The following is a 20224-nucleotide window of genomic DNA, read 5'->3' on the forward strand; positions in this document are numbered from 1 at the left end:
TCAAAATGTAGGTTTTCGCTTGAAAGGTCTACGTAGAAAAACAGGATACTATGATAAATCTCTTTATTTTCTGAAGGTGTAAAACCGGCCGAATTTCACTCGCAGATGTTAAACGATAAGCGAAAAGAGTATTAACAGAGCCGACTTTTACAAGCGAAACGAACAGTTCAAGTGTCCGATTTACATCGTAGAAATACCGGTGAATGTTTCGACTGACGCTCTGCAAAACCGCACTAATGATAGTTAGAAAAAACGCATAAAAATTTGGGAAATCGCTGAAATTTTGTAGCGAGAGTATCGGCATTGTCCGATCCGTTATCCAAAAAAATGTGAATTAGTGAAAAACGTGTTCGAAGTAGGTTCCAAGACGGTCGACTCAAAATCATAAAGACACTTGAATTCACATTTGTATGTAAACAAAGGTTTTCAGCAAAAAAATGTTTTTTTTTTTTTAGTCGTTTTTACGAGTAGCAAGCGATGAAATTTGCATTCATCATTTTGAGCCGGAATCCAAGCGTCAGTGTAATGAATGAAAATACATTCGCCCGCCAGGAAAAAATTAAAAAATCTACGCATCGTCGGTAATAAAGCGATGCTAAGGTGTGTTGGGGCTAAAAAAAAGGCCGATTTATTGTTTATTTATTTTTCTTCGGTTTTTTAAAACGATTAAAAGTAACGAAATGAGATTACGAAAATTAGTAGAAAAATTACAGACAAGAAAATAAAACTCTTTACTGTTACGAAGCTTGTACGAGATTATATACAAAGAAAACACAATGAAACGATCGGTAAAACGTTAAAATAAATGATTTTTTTAAACAAACATACAAAGAAAAGTTGCAAGAATAGAATTTAATAAACACAGAGAAGTACCGTAATAAACCAAAAATAAATTTTAACACGGAGAGAGTTATTGTATACAAAATACTAAACGAATATAATTCAAACGACAGGGTGTAAATTAATAAAATTAAATAAGTAAATGGTAACAGTTAATAATTTTCGTGTCAAGTATGCCGCTGAAAAGAAGACAAAGTTTTTATTATAAAAGTTATTCCTGGAAGTACTTTCATGTTACGTAATAATAAAAATAATAGCGGCGGTAGTTGTCTTGTCCTCCAAACAGATACTGAAGTAAAAGAAGTAAAGCCAGTAGTAGACGACCGGAAGGCGACATTACGTCGGCGCCATTATACATCGACAATCGTGTACCGTACAACAATAACAATCCCCTCTACCCGGCCATTAATATAATAAACTCCTTCACCTTGTTTCACCTAAAGAAATAAAGTAATAAAATAACATTATACACTATTACAGTATAAATAATTAAAAACTTTTACTAGCAACAACAGACAAATATATTAAGCGATTCAAACAAAGAGGAATTAACCGTGGATGTAAACAAGAACTAACGATTATTTTTCATCGTACAATGAACTTTTAGAAAATTTTTGTTTTTAAAAGCATCATTGCACGCAAACTAGAACTGATTTTTTTTTTAAGTTTCATAAAATTGACCGTAACACAAAAGAATCGACTCGATCAAAACTTAACGGGAAGGTTTAACTTCAGCCAGGTTTGTTTGGGCTGACCCAAACAAGACCAGGTTGGTCTAGTGGTGAACGCGTCTTCCCAAATCAGCTGATTTCGAAGTCGAGAGTTCCAGCGTTCCTAGTAAAGCCGGTTATTTTTACACGGATTTGAATACTAGATCGTGGATACCGGTGTTCTTTGGCGGTTGGGTTTCAATTAACCACACGTCTCAGGAATGGTCGAACTGAGAATGTACAAGACTACACTTCATTTACACGCATTCATATCATCCTCTGAAGTATTATCTGAACGGTAGTTACCGGAGACTAAACAGGAAAAACAAAGAAAAAAAGGTTTGTTTGGGCTAAGGACATTTTCTTAAAAAATCTGCCCTGTAAGTGGAAAGATTTGTCTCGACAACGGAGAATTACTCCACGAACTAATGTTAAAACGAAAAGGGAACATGAGTTTTAAAAAATCCAATAAACACAGATTTAATATATATATATATATACACGAGTTATCATGTGATTAAACAAAGCATTTGTAATTTATATTTTTGTGTTTTTATAGCGTAAAAATTAGCTATGGGAGTCAAGTTTGGGAATGAAGCAGAGCAAACATTTGGAAGGTTTTTTAAGAAGGTCTTTCAATAATTAAAAAAAGAAACGACGAACAGCGAAAAAACTACTAAAACTGAAACCGTCTAAATGTTAAGACGATACCCCTGACGTAGAAAATATCTGCTGATCGAAAACAATTTCATTATCATAACCCCTCGACGGGAACAGCGCATCAACCGATCCACGATTCAGCATACATCAGGATAAATGCACCGCGTCAATCTGCTTTTCCTTCAAATAGTAAAAAGCCGATTGACACGAGGCTGAAAATTCCGTAAGGAAAATCCTTTTGTCACTTCCCAGAATTGTGATTTTACTCACAAAAACCAACAACTAAACTATTAAACCGACCTGATACCTAGTTTAAAGTTTAATTGATTTAACTTTTTGACATCAAAAGTTTAAAGAAGTTTGGAATATATGCTTATATATAATCAATTATTTCTCAGAAAAAAAATAAAATGAATTTACATATATCGGTCTTTTTACCCAATTTATACAGTCTTTATAATTTAATAATTTATATAATCCCAGTTTATTTAATGAACTGTAACGCATGTAAACACCTGAATTAAAAGAGACTGATTAACCGCATCTTGATAAACGCTTATCGCTCCTCAGAACGTCTATTATGTATTTTCTAATTACTCGTCTCATCCGATGGTTTATTACCACTCGATTGTGCTAGTTTTGCGTTTCATACAAAAAATAAAAATATTCAACTCATCTTATTTACATTTACGAACACCAGAAAACCGATCAATTTACCTTAAACTTAACCGAACTCTTAATTACATCTAATTAAAATATATGTAAGAAGTTAGGAGAAAAAGATTCTAGTAGACAAAAAAATGTTTTTTTAAATTTCTAACTTAGGATTCATTAAAATAAACTTTTTTAAAGAAAAAGAAAATAAATAACTTAAATTTTAATAGAGATTTAGATTCGCAAGATAGATTTTATTAAAATATTTCAACCGACAAAAAAATAAATAAATTCAGGCTTTTAATCGACTTACTGTGAAAAAGCTTTTTTTATATTATTTCAAAAGAATTCATTACCGCTTCAACACCTTCTTTGCATTTTTTTTAAGGAACTGACTGACAATAAATTTATTCTGTAAATTTAAAGCGGTAACTTGTATTGAGAATATTATTTGGAATATTAACGGAGAGACTCTCTAATCACCACCGATGAAAACAGAGTACTGAAATGAAAACTTGTGTAGTTTATTCGTTGCCCAAACGAAATCATAATTTTGTTTTTACTAAGGTTTCACCTTTCAGGTAATAAATAAGAAATGATACCGGGTGAAAAGCCGCGATATAACATCGACTGCAAGTCACATAAGCGTAAAACTTTGGTTCTTAGACCCCTAAGTCGTACTTAATGTTCTATAGATGTTTCTTAATATTTAATTTAAGAATAAAATTTAATATCATTATTTTAAAAAAATTACGAATTACTTTAATATTTCAAACTATTTATTATTTTATTTATTTAAAAATTAGAAGTCGCATATTAAATTGTTTAAATATCATTTGTTTTGATTAGATTTTTATCAAAAAACGAAATCTACAAATTTTTACAAGCGATCTTAGGTCTCTCTTGCGCACGTAAAATACAGTAAGATTATTATGTTAAGCCCTCTCTTCCCTTCGTTCTTAAGTAATTAATTTACAACCCCGATCGATATAGCTAATATAAAAAAATACATCCGTTGTATTTTTTACAACAATAATATCAGTTTAATCAGAAAGATTTAACTAAGTTTTTTTAATTTTTTTATAACGTAGTAAAAAATAAACCTAACCAAAGAAATAGAAAATATATGTTCTAAATTTACATAACAAGCTCCATACAAAATGTATTTTATTTAAAACTTCTGTCCTACAAAAAAAAAGTAAGAACAGATAAATAAAAAAAGAAGCGGCAATGAAACATATCAAAATATAGAAAAAAATTAATAACGGGCATAATGAAAAAGCAAAGATGGATGTTCTTTGGTCAGTCACACTGTCAAAATAACTACAAAAAACCAATCTTTTATTTTTTCTACAACAGGAATTAAAAATAAACCGAATTAAAAAAGACTTCTTCTTTTTTTCTTCTTTTTCCTGTTTAGCCTCCGGTAACTACCGTTTAGATAATTCTTCAGAGGATGAATGAGGATGATATTATGTATGAGTGTAAATGAAGTGTTAGTCTTGTACATTCTCAGTTCGACCGTTCCTGAGATGTGTGGTTAATTGAAACCCAACCGCCAAAGAACACCGGTATCCACGATCTAGTATTCAAATCCGTGTAAAAATATCTGGCTTTACTAGGACTTGAACGCTGTAACTTCGATTTCCAAATCAGCTGATTTGGGAAGACGCGTTAACCACTAGACCAACCCGGTGGGTTTAAAAAAGACTTCAAATTTAAAAATATAAGAGAAAAGAATATTAAAAACAGACACCAATAAAACTTCTTTTTAGAAAATCATTAGTAACTTTTATTAAACAAAAATAGCAATTTTAAATATATTTGAAGATATAAAAAACCACCACTAGATCACGGCCAATAAATATGAAGCGAACCGTGAAATGAAATCGGAAAACCGAATGTTAGTTTCCCATTTTCCGGTTTACTGTGTTTTTTTTATATCGAAATAAACCGAACGTTTCAAGTATAATTAATCGAAGTTTATTTTATAACAACAAACAAATACGTTAAGATTTAGTATACGATCCTTAAACTATAAAGAAAACCCAGCAAAACAAATTTTCTTCACTTTTTTAAATTTATTTGCAGTTTTCGAAAATAGCTGCAAGTCCATTAACCATTATAACACCGAATCGAATTTCATTTAATTAATTTAACAATCACCACAACATATACACAAAAATGAACCACAATCTCGTCATTTGGCCAAGAACAAATCGATGATCCACCGTACAGTCCCGACCCGGTGGCCAGTGATTACCAGTTGTTCCTGCATTTAAAGCTGCACCTCGGCGATCAGCGCCACGACGACCATCTAAAAACAACCGTTCAGCAATGGTTATCTTCTCAGGCAACAGATTTCTATGAACCTGAAGTACAGAACCTGATCAAACCGTAAAACATGTGCCTTAATGTAGGCGGACATTATGTAGAATTGTAGATTAAGATGCAGGTCTTCGGGTGAATACAATTTAAAAAAAAAAAAAGAAGAAATTGGTTGTTTTTTTTTATATCAGTGTACGGTACTTAAAAGCCATGTACCGTAAAATAAATTTAATATAGATGTATAAATGCAATAAGGAGTAACCCTCTCAAAAAATTAAAAATATATAAAATTATTTTATTATTCTATTTGTAATTCGGTTGCAATAGCGATTCAAATTACCACATAAAAAAAAAATATTAAAAAAAAACCCCATTCAAAAGTTTCTTCATTTACAGTGTTAGTATACTGCGTTTATCCAAAAGGAGTTAACCGGCTATTATTAATTAACAAAAGGGTTTTTAAAAACCTCTAAGAATATGTTTTGAAAAATGATCATTCGCTTGAGTTTAATTAACAGAAGAATAACGCTACGATTAGTGGAATTCAAAAAGAAGTCGAGCAACAAATTGAATGAAAATTCTGTCGGTTATTCAATTTTTTTTTTTTTATATTATTTTTCTAATGTGTACGTTGCAATCAGTTAAACCAGTGAACAATAAGCAACAACCCTCCACGTCCCAATCAGATCAGGATGATATGTATGACACATGTAGTCTTGCATAGACTCAGGCCGACCCGTTCCTAAGACGTGTGGTTAATTGTACCACAACCACTAAAGTGCATCGGTATCCGCTGTCTAGTATTCAAATGCATATAAAAGCAATTAACCTTTGCTAGAATTAGAACCTCAGAACCTTCAACTTTGAAAATTAACTTTTAGACAACTGATCTGCGACTTGACCAGACCGGTGGGCGTATTATTAAAAATTAATATTTTTTTTTTTACAAAAGAAAGGTTATGTCACGTTTTTAATATCATTATTTCATTCAAACTAAAAGAATCGTTATAAGAAATACTTTTTTAATATTGTTTTATTTCAATTTCATTGGTTTAGTTAAAAATACTTTCTGCAAATTCTTTGTACGTTACATTTTTTAACTTATTAAATTTTCAAGATTATTATTATTCAACCGATTAAAAAAACGGTAGTGTTTATTTTGAAAATATTTCCAACCGTTTAATATTAGTAAACTTAGTAAAATATTTTTGATTTTTTCATAAATAGGTAGTAAGTAATCTTCTATTTAAATACTAGTCAGGGGGGCTCCTCACGGTTGTGAAAATATTAAATTTACAAATTTATTCATTAAAAAAAAAACGAATTTTAAGTAAAAAGCTTAAATTTTTTCTTTAATATCTTAACCCCCAAGGCGCTATATTAAAACTTTCCCGGGATAATTTGAATGCATCCTGACAATTTAAAAGCAATCGGTCGGTTGTTTTCGCGTGATGCTGTCGCAGACAGACAGATCCACAATTTTTCGCATTTATATATAATATTTGTTTTAGTATGTTTTGCATTAATTTCTACGATAAAAGTCATAAAAATATCATAATATGTTTCGGTATTAATATAGTAGGCGATCTACATCTGCAATTAGTTCTTGGATGGCGCAACTGAAACGCTCTATTGAAAAAGAAAATTAATACAAAAAGAGTGAATAAATGGACTAATCTACTGATAAAAGGAATAATTTTTATTTAATACCGAAATTATAAATATAATCTAACCGACGCTCTCTTCGCTCGCTAGTTAAGGTTAGCGAGCGAAGCGAACGTTGGTTGGTTTGGTGAGGTTATATTTATGATTATAACATGAGCAAGGTTAATTTATTCTTAAATCAGCTCATTTATTCATTTTTTATATTTTCTTTTTCAATATAGCGTCAGTGGCGCCATCTAACTACAAAGGTAGATCTCCTACGTCTATCAAATAAATTGCGGTTTGACTTATTTTACTGAACTCCTGTACTTCCGTATTACGTTTTTTAAGCAGTTAACCAAATTTTTTTTAAAGATATCTCATTCTTTTCAATTTATCGATGACAATACTAAAATAAGAAAAAATAAATTAATCTATTTAAATCTATAACTTTTGATTCAAAAATCAAATCAAATTAAATAAATCAAATAAACCAAAATTATTTGGTTAAATTTATCATTTCGATTTTTGGTTAAATTTTTTTAACCAAATCAAATAAACTTAAATTAAAATTTAAAAAAAAAGAATCACTAATACCAATTATTTTAAATCTAATAGGAATTCCAATACTAATAATAATAATAATACTTGAACTAAAACTCAAAGGATTTAAGTTAAAAATATGCAAGTACAAAAAGTAGTTGTAAATAAATGTCAATAGTCGTAAAAGGATATTTTTTGCAAAAATATACAATGTCGGTCGATTCCTTACCGCATATCTAGATCCATATATAAAATATATTTCCTAATAATATATAAAATAAACGAGCGAGGTAGAAATCGTAGTAAAAGAACGCACGCATTAGACATATAGAGTGTACGAAGGTTGCTTCCAGTCGCTTAGGTGGTGCCAATTTTTACTGACAGAGTCGCCGACCTTATAACTGTACAGGAGACAGTAGTAAGACAACAATACAAAGTTACTGAAACGAACAAAACCGGCGACAAGTCGAGTTCAATATTAGAAATACTTCTTTCGCTAAATTATCGATGTCCAACAAAGAAGAGGCAAATAATAATAATAACATAATAACCCTCCGTAAAAATGGTGACATTCAAATTGTAAAATAACACCATTAAAGAAATAGTAACTGCGTTTTGACGTTTTACAAAGTCAGAAGAAATTATTGTGATGAAGATCGACAGAAATATATTCCTCTGAAAAAAAAAAAATTGTATTTAATATAAATATTTTACCGAACAATTTTTTTAGTTATACCAATTGTATTAATATATATCGATATAATTTTTTTTTAAAAGTAAGGCTTTTATGTTTCCGCGTTATCAGACCGGCTGACATTAACTGTTGCAGATAAACGATATAAAATCTATATCGGCTCGCATTTATAGTACAGCATAAATACAAAAATAAGCTGAACACATAAAAACATGACACATGCGTAGATAACATTTATTGTTATCTACATGCGTAGATAACATTTACTAAAAACAGAAATGATTTTACCGGATTTTTACCGAAATTAAAATTAAGCCGGCTTTATGTTATATGATATCAAGCGTAAAAATAAAATACAATAAATATTAGCGTTGTTAACGTAGCCGAAATTTATATTTATAAATAAATACAAAATACTTACAACAGAAAGCTATTAAAATCGCAAATTTTAATTTTAACGGGCTGATAAAATATTCGGCCCGTTATAATCAAATTAAAACAAGATCACCATCTCTGATAAACGTTTAAGTATTTTAAATTTTATTTACATGCGTTATGAACAAATTACAAATGGTTTTCGAGAAATATTATCGTACAAATACGAGTTCACTGTAGTAAAAATATACATCGATTGGCATCGGTCGACTCATCGATTTTATGCGCCTTTATATTATTTTATCCGAGCGAAGCGAGATGTTTTAACACGATATTTTAACGGGTTTTTCAATTTATGAAATTTTGATGCAAGTTTTCTCACAATTAGAAGGGCCGAAGCACGTGTAACAATTCTTCTTCAAACTTTCAAGTAAAAAATCGCAGCTGATATTTTACGGATGTAACAAGTAAGTAGAATCAGTGACACCCGGTGTCAGCGACACGGCTGTAAATGATATTTGCAAAACTACTAATACAAGTACGATTTATCTGGCACAGGCCAAATACGAGGTATGTAAATAAAGTAATATGACTCGTTCAGAAAACCGTTTTATTTACGATTATACGTGGACTCTTTTATCACTTCAAATTGTTTCCTTGGGAAGCCACGCAACGCTTCAAACGGTTTTTCCACTTTCATAGCAGTATTGAAACTCAGAAACCGTAATATACTTCAGATGGTCGGTTACATTTTTTAAAAAGCTTTTTACTGCTCCAAAATGGTGTCCTTTGAGGTGTTTTTTAAGTCGGGAACAGGAATGTTTTTCTTTGAAAAAACTCGTTAATTGAGAGTGCAGTGTGACAAGATGCATTGTCACGATGCACCATCCGGTTGTCTTCGACGGCCGGTCTCACGCAGGCAACTCTTTTCCGCAGTCTTTCAAGAATTTTTCGATAAAAATATTGACTTACCGTCTGTCCTGTAATTTTTTTAGAAAATCAGGATCGGTTTCAATTCGCCCTAGAAGATCGCGGCACACTTCCACCCTGTTGTTTTTCTGTTCAACAGTGAAGATTTTTGGGACCAATTTCGCACAAAGTTTTTTCACGTTCAATTCGTTTGTCAAAATTTGATAGAATGTGGTACGCTTCAAATTCAATTGTTCTGCACCCATTCTGACAGTTAATCGCCGGTCGTACCGTATCAAGTCTCTGATTCGCTCAACACTGTCGTCACGTTTTGACATTAACGGTCTTCCAGAGGATGGATCGTCCGGCAAGTGATTCCCGGCCATCTGAAAATGCTTCAAAACCACCTAAAAAATTGGGCTCGTGACAGACCGTTATCTCCATACCCCCTTTTCATTTTTATAAAGTTTCAGCGGCATTCTCAACGAGTTTAACACAAAACTTGATCGCACAACGTTGCTCGTAATTAGTAACATTCATATTTATAACGCACAACAAAAAATCGTTTCACAAAAAATTTGTTTCGTCTCACGTGGCAACAATAGTCTAAAAATATTAATACCTAATATAAATCAGCTGTTCATACAACCATATGTTTGCTAGTAACTTTACAGTGTTGCCACTTTCGCTACCAAAAAAAAGAAGATATTTACAGACCTCGTAAATATCACATCGTTATCCCGAGACTTTCAAAATCAATTCTACTCGTGAAAATAACGGATAAAGTTCACATAAACATGTGTCAGAAAATGCTTCGTTTGCGAGTTACAGCTACTGAAACATTTCCCTTGGATTTCAGCTACCTCGGGGGAAATGAGGTCGTAATGATATTTTTAGGATGTTAATTAAGGATCAGAATTACGGTTTTTCACCTGAAAAATTGCATAAAATAGATCCCAGAACCGTATCTATAGTAGTTCATGAAAAATCTGTGGTAAAAATTAATAAATGGGTAAAAACCCTATTTTTTATATTTAACGTTCAATAATGTTGTTAAATGGGTAATAAACATGTAAAACATTTAAAGAAAACTTGTAGAAAATTTAATTTTGATCAAAATTATGTAAGTAAAATGTAAAATAAGTTGAATAAAACAAAGTTAGGAAATTTCGAATTTTATTTAGAAACAGTACATTACTACTACATTCGCCTGTCAGAAAAGTACTTATTTAATGTAAACAAAAACTAAATTCTTTTTTGGTGAAGTGAAAAATTTGTAAAAATAAAATCTACTGTTCAAAAATGATGTTAAGAAATCTAAAAAAAACTGGAAATTACACAACGATTGTAAAATAAAAATAAATAAATATTTAGATAAAAATTTTTTTATTAATGAGAGAAATACGGTAAATTGTTAGCAATAAAATAACAACAGCCGATCAACAATGCGTAATACTGTATTAGCGTTTAAATAATTGTGTTAAGGTACATGAAGTAAATGGATTACTGTAACTATGCTGTCGTTAGCGAAGGTTTTCTGTGAATTTTAGTTTGAACGTAATCGTTTGCCATTTAAGTAATGACGTACTTAGTTACAACAGAGGATTACAATTATACAGTGCTCATTTACGGCGTGTGTAATCGTGTAATACGACAGCTGCTACACTAGAATATTAAACGCGTTGCCTGAATCGCAGGATTCCAGATCCCTAAACAATTAGCGCGCCTTTTCGCAATCTTCGGGAAACAGGTTCACTACCTTGGTATTCGTACCGGCTACGAGCGATCTGTCCAACACGACGCTGTTATTGATGAAATTATTATCGATGCAGTTCAGCGCAGTCCAGGCGTCAGTACGCGACGTCTTTCTACGGTTTGGAGGACAAATTTTATCCGTATCATAAGCAGCCGGTTCAACATCTACGCCCAGGATACGGTCCGCTTCGCTTGGAGTTCTGCAACTGGCGGAATACAAATCGACAACTCTACTAGTATATTTTGATTACCGACGAGTCAAATTTCGCTCGAGATGGCGTCAGAAAATTATGCGATGAGCATACATTGGCAGAAGTAAATCCTCATGAAACGGTGGAAGGCAATTTTCAACACCGATTTACTATCGACGTATGGTGCGGCCTTTTTCACAATCAGCTGTTTGCACCGTTTATATTACCTGAACGACCTTCAAATGCTGAGATCTACTTGCACTTTCTTCAATAAAATTGCCGCAGATGTTCCTATAGCGCTGAAACGCAAAGTATACTTTCAGCAAGATGGCGCGCCTACACATTTCTCTTGTGCGATTTCCACTTAAATCATTTCCCTGAGAAATGGATCGTTCGTGAAAATCCACAATCCTGGCCACAAAGATCGCCTGATCTAAAATCTTTAAATTATACGTCAGGGGATGAATAAAAAATATTGTATACAAAACCATAATACATTCTCATTAGGAATTAAGTGTACTCATTACGGATGCGGCCGAAAAAATTAAGAACAGCCCTGAAGAGTTAAAACGAGCAATAAAAACAGTACAGAAGTGTGCCAAGAGATGTGTTGAAAATGCGGGCTCATTTTGAACGTTTATTATAAACCGGTACATATAATTCACTTACGTCTACTGTACTGTTTCTAAATAAAATTCGAAATTTTCTCCAGTTTTTTATTTTATTCAACTCATCTTTCATCATTCTATCCAAAATTAAATTCTCCATGACTTTTTTTTAAGAGTTTTATTTGTTTATTACTCATCTAAAAACGTTATTGAAAGTTAAATATAAAAAAACAGGATCTTTTACCCCAATTTATTTTTTTTCACCCCAGATACGGTTCTGGGACCACTAACTCTGCCCCTTAATTAACGTCCTGAAAATCTCATTACGATTCCATCTCACTACGGTAGCTGAAATCCGACCGAAATCTTTTACTAGCGTAACTCGCAAATAAAAGCATTTAAGGAGAGATGTTTATATGAATCTTTCCATTATTCACGAGTCCAGAATATACGAGTTCTATTATATTACGCACAAACAGTAAAACTATCTTTTTTGAAAATAATATAACGGCCAAATTACTATTTTTAATCGGATGATTCAATAATTACGATTAGTTTAATTTCTTCAGCAAAATCATTTATAAAATCAAAAATCGTTTAGACGAAGGAAAATCATTCCCGTGAATTCATTGAACAAATCACTTGCCGTGAGGGCTTTATAAGAAAAAAATAATTAAAAAACACGTTCGTTTTATAGATAATTATTTTTACGTATACCAAGGAAATATAAACAAACATTAAACCGAAGCCGTAAATAATAATATGCGGTGTACTTCAAAATCACTACCGCTATTCGTACGTTAACTGTTTTACGTTATTAGGCGAAACCGCCTCTCATAAAGTAGGTACCTTAAGAGCTGTTCAGAAAGCTAATTAGAGACCCAAAAGGCTCATCTACATGGTAATTTTAGTTTCACCAAACTACTGAAATACGATATAACGTAACACCTCTACGTAATAAACGATTAGCAATTATAAAGACATTTACATGAACCAAAGTTCTTGCAAAACTTGTAATCTCACAGTGAAGTCACGTTAATGAGCTTTTCACTCTTAACGATTTCAGGCAAATCTTCCTCATAAAAAAAGTACAGGCGTGAAAAAATGTCTTTACGTAATGCAGACAGAAAACATTAAACTTTCCTCCGCGCTGACAGATTTACTCACTAGTCTTTATACAACAACTTCAAAGCCACGCGACCTTTAAGATGCTAGAATAAGCAATATTAAAGCGCTAAACGCCGAAGCCTGATTTAACTACTTCGTCCGTTTATCACCGCAATCTCGAATAGAATAATATCAACGTCTTAACAAAGCATAAAACATTTATTCATTCTCTTTTTGTTTATTCCCGCCTACTACATATGATACCAGCTGTTACCGTGAAAAAAGGAATCGAATAAATTCATAAGGGAGACAGTATTATCAACCCCTTTTTTACATTCATGTACACGAATGTTAATATCGGAAAACGGGGAACGTTTGAAAAAACGACGCAAAAGGACTACACTCGCGTGTTATTAGAGAGGACAGGTACAGCTCGGCGGGGAAAAATTATCTTTCGTTCTTTAACGTATAGTAACGGCTCTTCATTTTCTTTTATTTTAGAATCAAGGGAACACTGCAAAAGAGGAACCTTTCTCTTTTCCTCCTGGCTTATTTAGATGCGAAGTAAAATGTAGAAATATTCGAAAATAAAATGTTATTAATTTAATTACCGTTTCAGAGATGTAAATGTGTCCTCTTACTAACGATTTATTTTAAATTTAACATCAGCTGGATGTAACTTGTCAGCTGGGCCAGACCTAATGAAACTAAAAACACCGATTTATACTGCTACAGCATTTTTGAAGATGAATAACTAAAAACCAATCGATTTTAAAAAAACTCGGAAATAAAATTTTATTTTTTTTTTAAAGAATTCGATTCTGCAATAAAAAATATAGGTTCCTATTAAAAAAAAAAAAAATAATAATTTGAATTTGAAATTACCTTTATTTGACCTTATGAAGGACATTATAGGTTTTGAACGTATTTCCTCCTTCAAAAGGAAAATTTTTAATAGGAAACATTTTTCCTACAACGTGTAGTTTTTGAGATATAGATGTCTCAATTTAAATGGATCACCCGGTTTATAAATATATATACAGCCTATGCTACGCCCGATAACGTAAGTATTTACGTTAACGCGGGGTCATAGATCTAAATCGGTTCAGCCGTTGAGCTGTTACGGAGGGTCAAACATACATAAATAATATACACCCTAAATACATTACACTCCTTTCTGGGCAGTCGTGTAAAAATGTACAACCAATAAAAAGTTATCTGCCGGCCTCCGTAGCGCGAGTGATAGCGTCTCGGCCTTTCATCCGGAGATACCGGGTTTGAATCCCGGTCAGGCATGGCATTTTCAGACGCTACATTTGTCATTCGTCTCATCCTCTGAAACAATACCTAACGGTGGTCCCGGAGCTTAAAAAAATAAAATAAAAAGTTACTTAAGATTTTTTTGGTGGTTGGGGGTGAATTATGATGAAATTTTATTGTAATATTATTAATATTAAAATATAAAATAAAATATTACGTTAAATTATATTTAATATTTAAATATACGCGATAAATAAAAATATAGTTTTTTCGATTTTGGGGGAAGTGGGAAATGTTTTTTATATGATAAGGTAAGTATGCGCGAATGTAACTGACAATTATATAAAGCGGAGTTATGTTTGCAGAGTTTTGAAAAACTGACCCCAAAAACCTATTTACCCCATAATTGTTTGGTAATTTTACCGACAAACAAAATGCCCCATATGCACGAATCCATGTACAAAATTTCATCAAAATCGGTTTATCCAGTCAAACGTCATTCAATTTCAAACACGTCAACACACGAACATACGTACTTTCGTACGAACATTACCCCGCACTTCTTTCTTTTTTTGGGATCCTTGGGTCGTGAAAAGTCAGAAATGCAAAAACCACACCCGATTTGTTCGACCGATTACCACTACTTTCCTACTTGTAGCGTAACTCCTAGAGCTAGGATGCCAGGAAAGTAATAAAAAAGAGAAACTAGGAAGAGAAAGAGAGAGAAATAAAATAAATAAAAATAAACATTGCGAATATTATTATTATTTTTAAAAGCCTTAAAAAGTAAACGCCAAAAATCTAAAAAAATGTTCAATTGATGAAGCAGCAGACATAATTAAGGTTAAAATCGTGTAAATTGTTACTTCTCGTAAATGCATTATTCAAGTCTCGTTAAAACAACTTTACTAAGGAGAATTCATACGTAATCCGCAAGGAATAGAATTTCACAAAATCGAAATAAATAAAGTCGCCGAACCAAAAGCCCTTTCGCTTTAGTTTTGTTTCAGCTGTTGAGCTGATACGGAGGGTCAAACATACGTAAATACATATATACACCCTAAATACGTTACACTCCTTTAGGAAGATATACGAGTAAATATATTTTAGCAAAAGCATATAATTAAACAGATAGCGCTCGCTAATAAAAATTACGTTAATCGTCTAAAAACGAAAATTAGAACGATTAAATAAACAAAAGGTTTACTTGAAACAAAATTGAGCTTTTTTTTCTAAATTTCACTGTTGAGAACAGCACAGATTTCTCTTTCAGAACGTGATTTAGCTACATAAAAATTCAACTTCTACGAATAACGTAGCTGTACAAATACGAAAGGTTTTCGGATTAAACTTTAACGGTTCATCTAATAATAATGGAATAATTATCTTAATAAATTTATACGCCTAAACCAACAAGTTCAATTAAAATATCGTTAAAAAATCACTTAAATCGGCCCAGTAGTTGTTTTAATTTTAAGTAAACGATAAAAAAATATATATTATAAAGAAGTTATCTTTAAAGGTGACGTACAACGAAACCTTAATAGGTTAACCGGGTCAGTTTATTAATAGTTTTTAATAGGTTAGTTTATTAGATTATCTTTTATAAATCGTGTGATCCTCGCATAACCGGTCCTTAAAAGAAAAAAAAAATAGTTATTCTCATTTAATGAATATACTTTAACCGCTTTCAGACTACTATGAGACCCGATTCTGGGTCTTACATTATATGCGCAGCTGGGTTATAAGACCCGTTTTGATGTCTCAGTATAATAGTGTTTTCCAATCGCTACCGAGTCTCTTTGTCAAGAGAAAAACATCATCAAACTGTAATAGAGCAAATTACGATTCCAACGGTATACTCAACGCACAGACTCGTTCAAAAGTTACTCGGCTATTCCCCGATAATTATCAATTTTATATTATTGTTATAAAATAATAGCAGATTTTTAAAAATTAATTTAATTTGTAGAATAACTTTTTTATTTTAAAAAACTCAGTGTTGGAGATGTGCTACAATGTGCCTGAACCTAATCATTATTAGAGGGAAATAATTATAGATTAAAAAAAAAAACGTGAAAATATTATTCGTAGATTTTAAAAATCTCTTATTTCAAAAGAAATATTTTATTTTTTCATGCCAAAGTCCCTTTTGAATTACGCTCTTGCAAAATGACAAATAAAGTGTTAAAAAATGACTGTAAAAGATTTTTATGCGCCTTGTGAATTACAGAGACCTACATTTTTTTATTTCATATTTCAGACGACTTAAATAGCTTTTTTCCTTAATTCATCCCTGTAAACAAAAAATGTGTTATAATTTATTTCAATCTTTTAAGACCTCCAATTACGTCTCCGCTGAATGAATTTTTTTCATGCTGCAATCCTGAAACCAAAATCTGTCCCGCTTTTTTATTATAATTAACCGGAATTTAAGATAGAATAAAATTTTGAATAGAAAATGTTACAATGAAAAGAAAAAAAAATTGGGGAAAACGTCTTGTAATAGTGAAGTCTGCTGCAAAAGTATTGTTATTTTGGATGTAGCAGTCGACCTGTTAAAAGCTGAGGCGAAAATATGTATATTAATTTAAATTAAATTCCAGTCTTGCTGGAAAAATTAATATCGTATTAAAACCGTACAAGGCGAGTTGTTTTTCTGGCGATGAATCAAATATAAGAGTGTTACCGATGAAATTAAAAAATAATTCCTTTTATATTATTCGAATGGTTTTTTTTTTTATTTGAACACGGAATAAGTAAATTACTACTTATCACAAAAAAGGCGATTAGATTAAAAATAGCCGTCGGTTAAATAAAAGAGATAAACCGTAATTATAAAGCAAATGTAGGGCAAAAGGACCGACCGGCCAGTATGATACAGAACGGGTCACATGACCGTCAGAGTAAGGAATGCGGCTTTTATAAGTCGTATTATTAATAATCTAATGGGGAAAAAATGTAAGAATACCGAGAAGATATAAGGGAGAAAAATAAAAAAGAACTACGAACAGCCCGATGGACAGGTTTGGCGCCATACCGCCTACACTGACTGGTTCAGTAACACCATTGTCAGTTAAAAATAAAAAAAAAACCTGCCGCAACAACGACCCGGTTCAACCTAAACATACCAACGTTTTAACTACGCGTTCTTCACAATTTAATAAGATTTAACTCAGCAGGTAAGCTAAACTGAGAACAAGACGTTTACCGTACATTCCTTTTTTAATCATATACATGTTTTTTTTCTTTATTTATTTTATAAATAACAACATTATATTGTCATAAGACCAAGAAACTAAATCTCCTCGACATACAAAAAAAAAAACCGTAGGAAAGTTACAAATTCTAACGAATTAATTCTGAGAATACTCTTAATATTCGGGAGAAACCCTTTTTTTACTCATTCAACGGATTACAAAGGGTTTTTTTTTGTTTAACCTCCGGGACCACCATTAGGTATTGCTGCAGAGGATGATTACAAACGGTTATAATAATTAACAGTAACGCTTTATTGTTTACCCATTTAAACAATATTTACATCTATAATCTTAACCGTTTTGATTTTTTATCCGTTTACTTATATATGGTTATTGTTTTTTTTATTTCCTTGTACGAAGTAAAGTAAGTATTGTGCATCGGTTTTCAGATTTCAACGGAAATATCCATTTTGACTAGTTTCGGCGTGACGTCTGTACGTACGTATGTATTTCGCAAAATTCAAAACCGATTAGCCAAAGGATAATGAAATTTTGGATTTAGGACTGTTCTAACATCTAGTTGTGCACCTCCTCTTTTGACTGCAATCGACTGCTGAACCAAAAGAGTCCAAAAAAGCCCAAAATAAAAAAATTTGGATTTTCGACTTTTTGTTAACTGCAGTAATAAACCCTCATTGAGAGCTTTTCAAAAATATATCTAAGCGGTACTTATTTTTATCGGTTCCAAAGTTATAGCCGAATAAAATTTTAATTAATGAAATAATTGGATCTTACAAAGAGAATGCACATAGGTTCGAATCAGACTTCATCTTCTTTTTTAACTGTTTTTTTTTTTTTAATTATTTAATAATTATTAAATTGCGATTGTAAAAATTTTTTTGATAAATAATAAATCAATAATAATAATAATAATAATAATAAATAAGAGTTATTAATGAAATAAAATTTTATGTACTTTTCATTTTCAAAAGAAGTGCATATGTAATTTAATAGGCGCACAAGGAAGTTATGTGGTATCCAGATTTTTTTTTAATGATGTAAAAAAGACTACGTAGCCAAAAATCAGCCATAGCCGCTTAAAAATGGGACAGGTTAACTCCAATGTAATTGTAATCCTAATTTAAATATAACGGCAAGGCCAGAATATCGACCTGAGGCAGGTGGACGCATACTTGAACAAGAGCTATTAGACTATTCCTATCGACCAATATCATAAAAAATTAAAGCGAGTTTTAAAATTAATTTTAATAATAAAATGACGGCTAAATAATCAGTCAGCATTCGTAAGAACAGATGATTCCGGATCTGAGCTGTTAAGTAACCCGAAGAGGAAGCGACAGGAAAAATTCCGGTTAATCGATTACCAGTTTTTTCATATTTTGTAGTTTTACACTTCATTCTTCGGGCGCCTTGATCGACCTTCCACCGAGTTAATGTTAAAAAATTAATAATCAAATAAAGTGTTAAAATTTTTCCCAAAAGATATTAACTTCAAACGTCTTCCTCCTCGCCGACAACAAAAATACAGAACGTAATTTTAATTTTTTTTAATCCGACTACAAACAAACTTTCATCGGATCGAACTTAACGCTAAATTATGTCAACAGCTGTTGCCCACGGCTCCGTTCTCTTGGATTAACTAAATTAGTGGTTTTCCTTTCGGATGCGAGATCGACCGGCGAGTTAAGCGACCTCACTCTGGAACAGACCGCATAAAACTGCCGATGAGAGAAGCAATATTCACGTAGGTCAATTTCCGCCACCTTCAGGGTTCGCCCCTAGTACTTTTCGATAGTCAAGGTGAAACACACTATTACGGAAAATTACATTTTTTGAACTCAAACAGATAGGACGATATAAGAAGTATTTGTAGAATTAGCACAGACTCCTCTTCGTCGCACCCGGTCAACATCGGACGACCGGAGTCGTCACCTAGAATATAATCGGTATTCATTACATAATGAGAATTAGAATTTTCAAGCAAAGTTTTGGTTCGCTTCCTTGATTTTCCTTTTCCATGATTTCAAGGAAAAGAATTTCCTTTCTAGGAAACTTTCTTCTAAACTACAAGAAAAATTGAAACTAAATATCGGTTTTTCACTTCCGCATCGTCTTTCACTTCATACGGTTCCGTAAAACTTTTATCGCCCCAAACTAGATTTTTGAAAACCGGTGAAATAAATATTATTTTATTTTCTAAGGCGTATATAAAATACTAATTTTTTTACGACTGTTAACACCTTCGGTTCCTGAAATATAGAATCTTTATTAAAAAAATTGTTCCTCCCCTTCCTCCTACAAACGAGGTTCACGAAAATTCTCCTTTACCGAGTGCAAAAAGCGGTACTCCTGAAAAAGATGCCCGCCAAATGAAGGCGAGTAGTAGCTACTCAAGTCGGTCAATGTAGTTAGTTTGTTAGTTAGATGGCGCCACTGAAAGGCTGTATTGAAATAAGAAAATAAACAAAATCATAAATATAATCTAACCGAACTTAACCTACGCTCGCTAGTCAAAAATAGCGAACGTCGGTTAAGTTTGGTCTCGGATGCCTAGGATGCTTTGGTCCGTACACACGCAAGAGTGGACGGATCGGAGTACTTCCGATGATGGCATCTGGGACCCTCAAGGTACGTGATGGAGGGACGCGGCGGTTTGCCGGCTGCGCGCAAGGCGTAGCCGGCAACCTAGTGTAGGGACAGGAAGGGTAGCCTCTCAGCGGAGGGG

The 20224-nt window shown here is 32.3% G+C and overlaps 1 protein-coding gene across 5 annotated transcripts in view; it reads right to left on the reverse strand.

Moving 5' to 3' along the window:
- Positions 1–20224, reverse strand: part of sfl (N-deacetylase and N-sulfotransferase sfl) — a 722911-nt gene that overhangs the window by 151768 nt on the left and 550919 nt on the right. The gene's annotated exons all lie outside the window — the stretch shown is intronic.

Source organism: Lycorma delicatula, chromosome 10 (genome assembly GCF_047948215.1).
Source record: "Lycorma delicatula isolate Av1 chromosome 10, ASM4794821v1, whole genome shotgun sequence".
Lineage (NCBI taxonomy): Eukaryota > Metazoa > Arthropoda > Insecta > Hemiptera > Fulgoridae > Lycorma > Lycorma delicatula.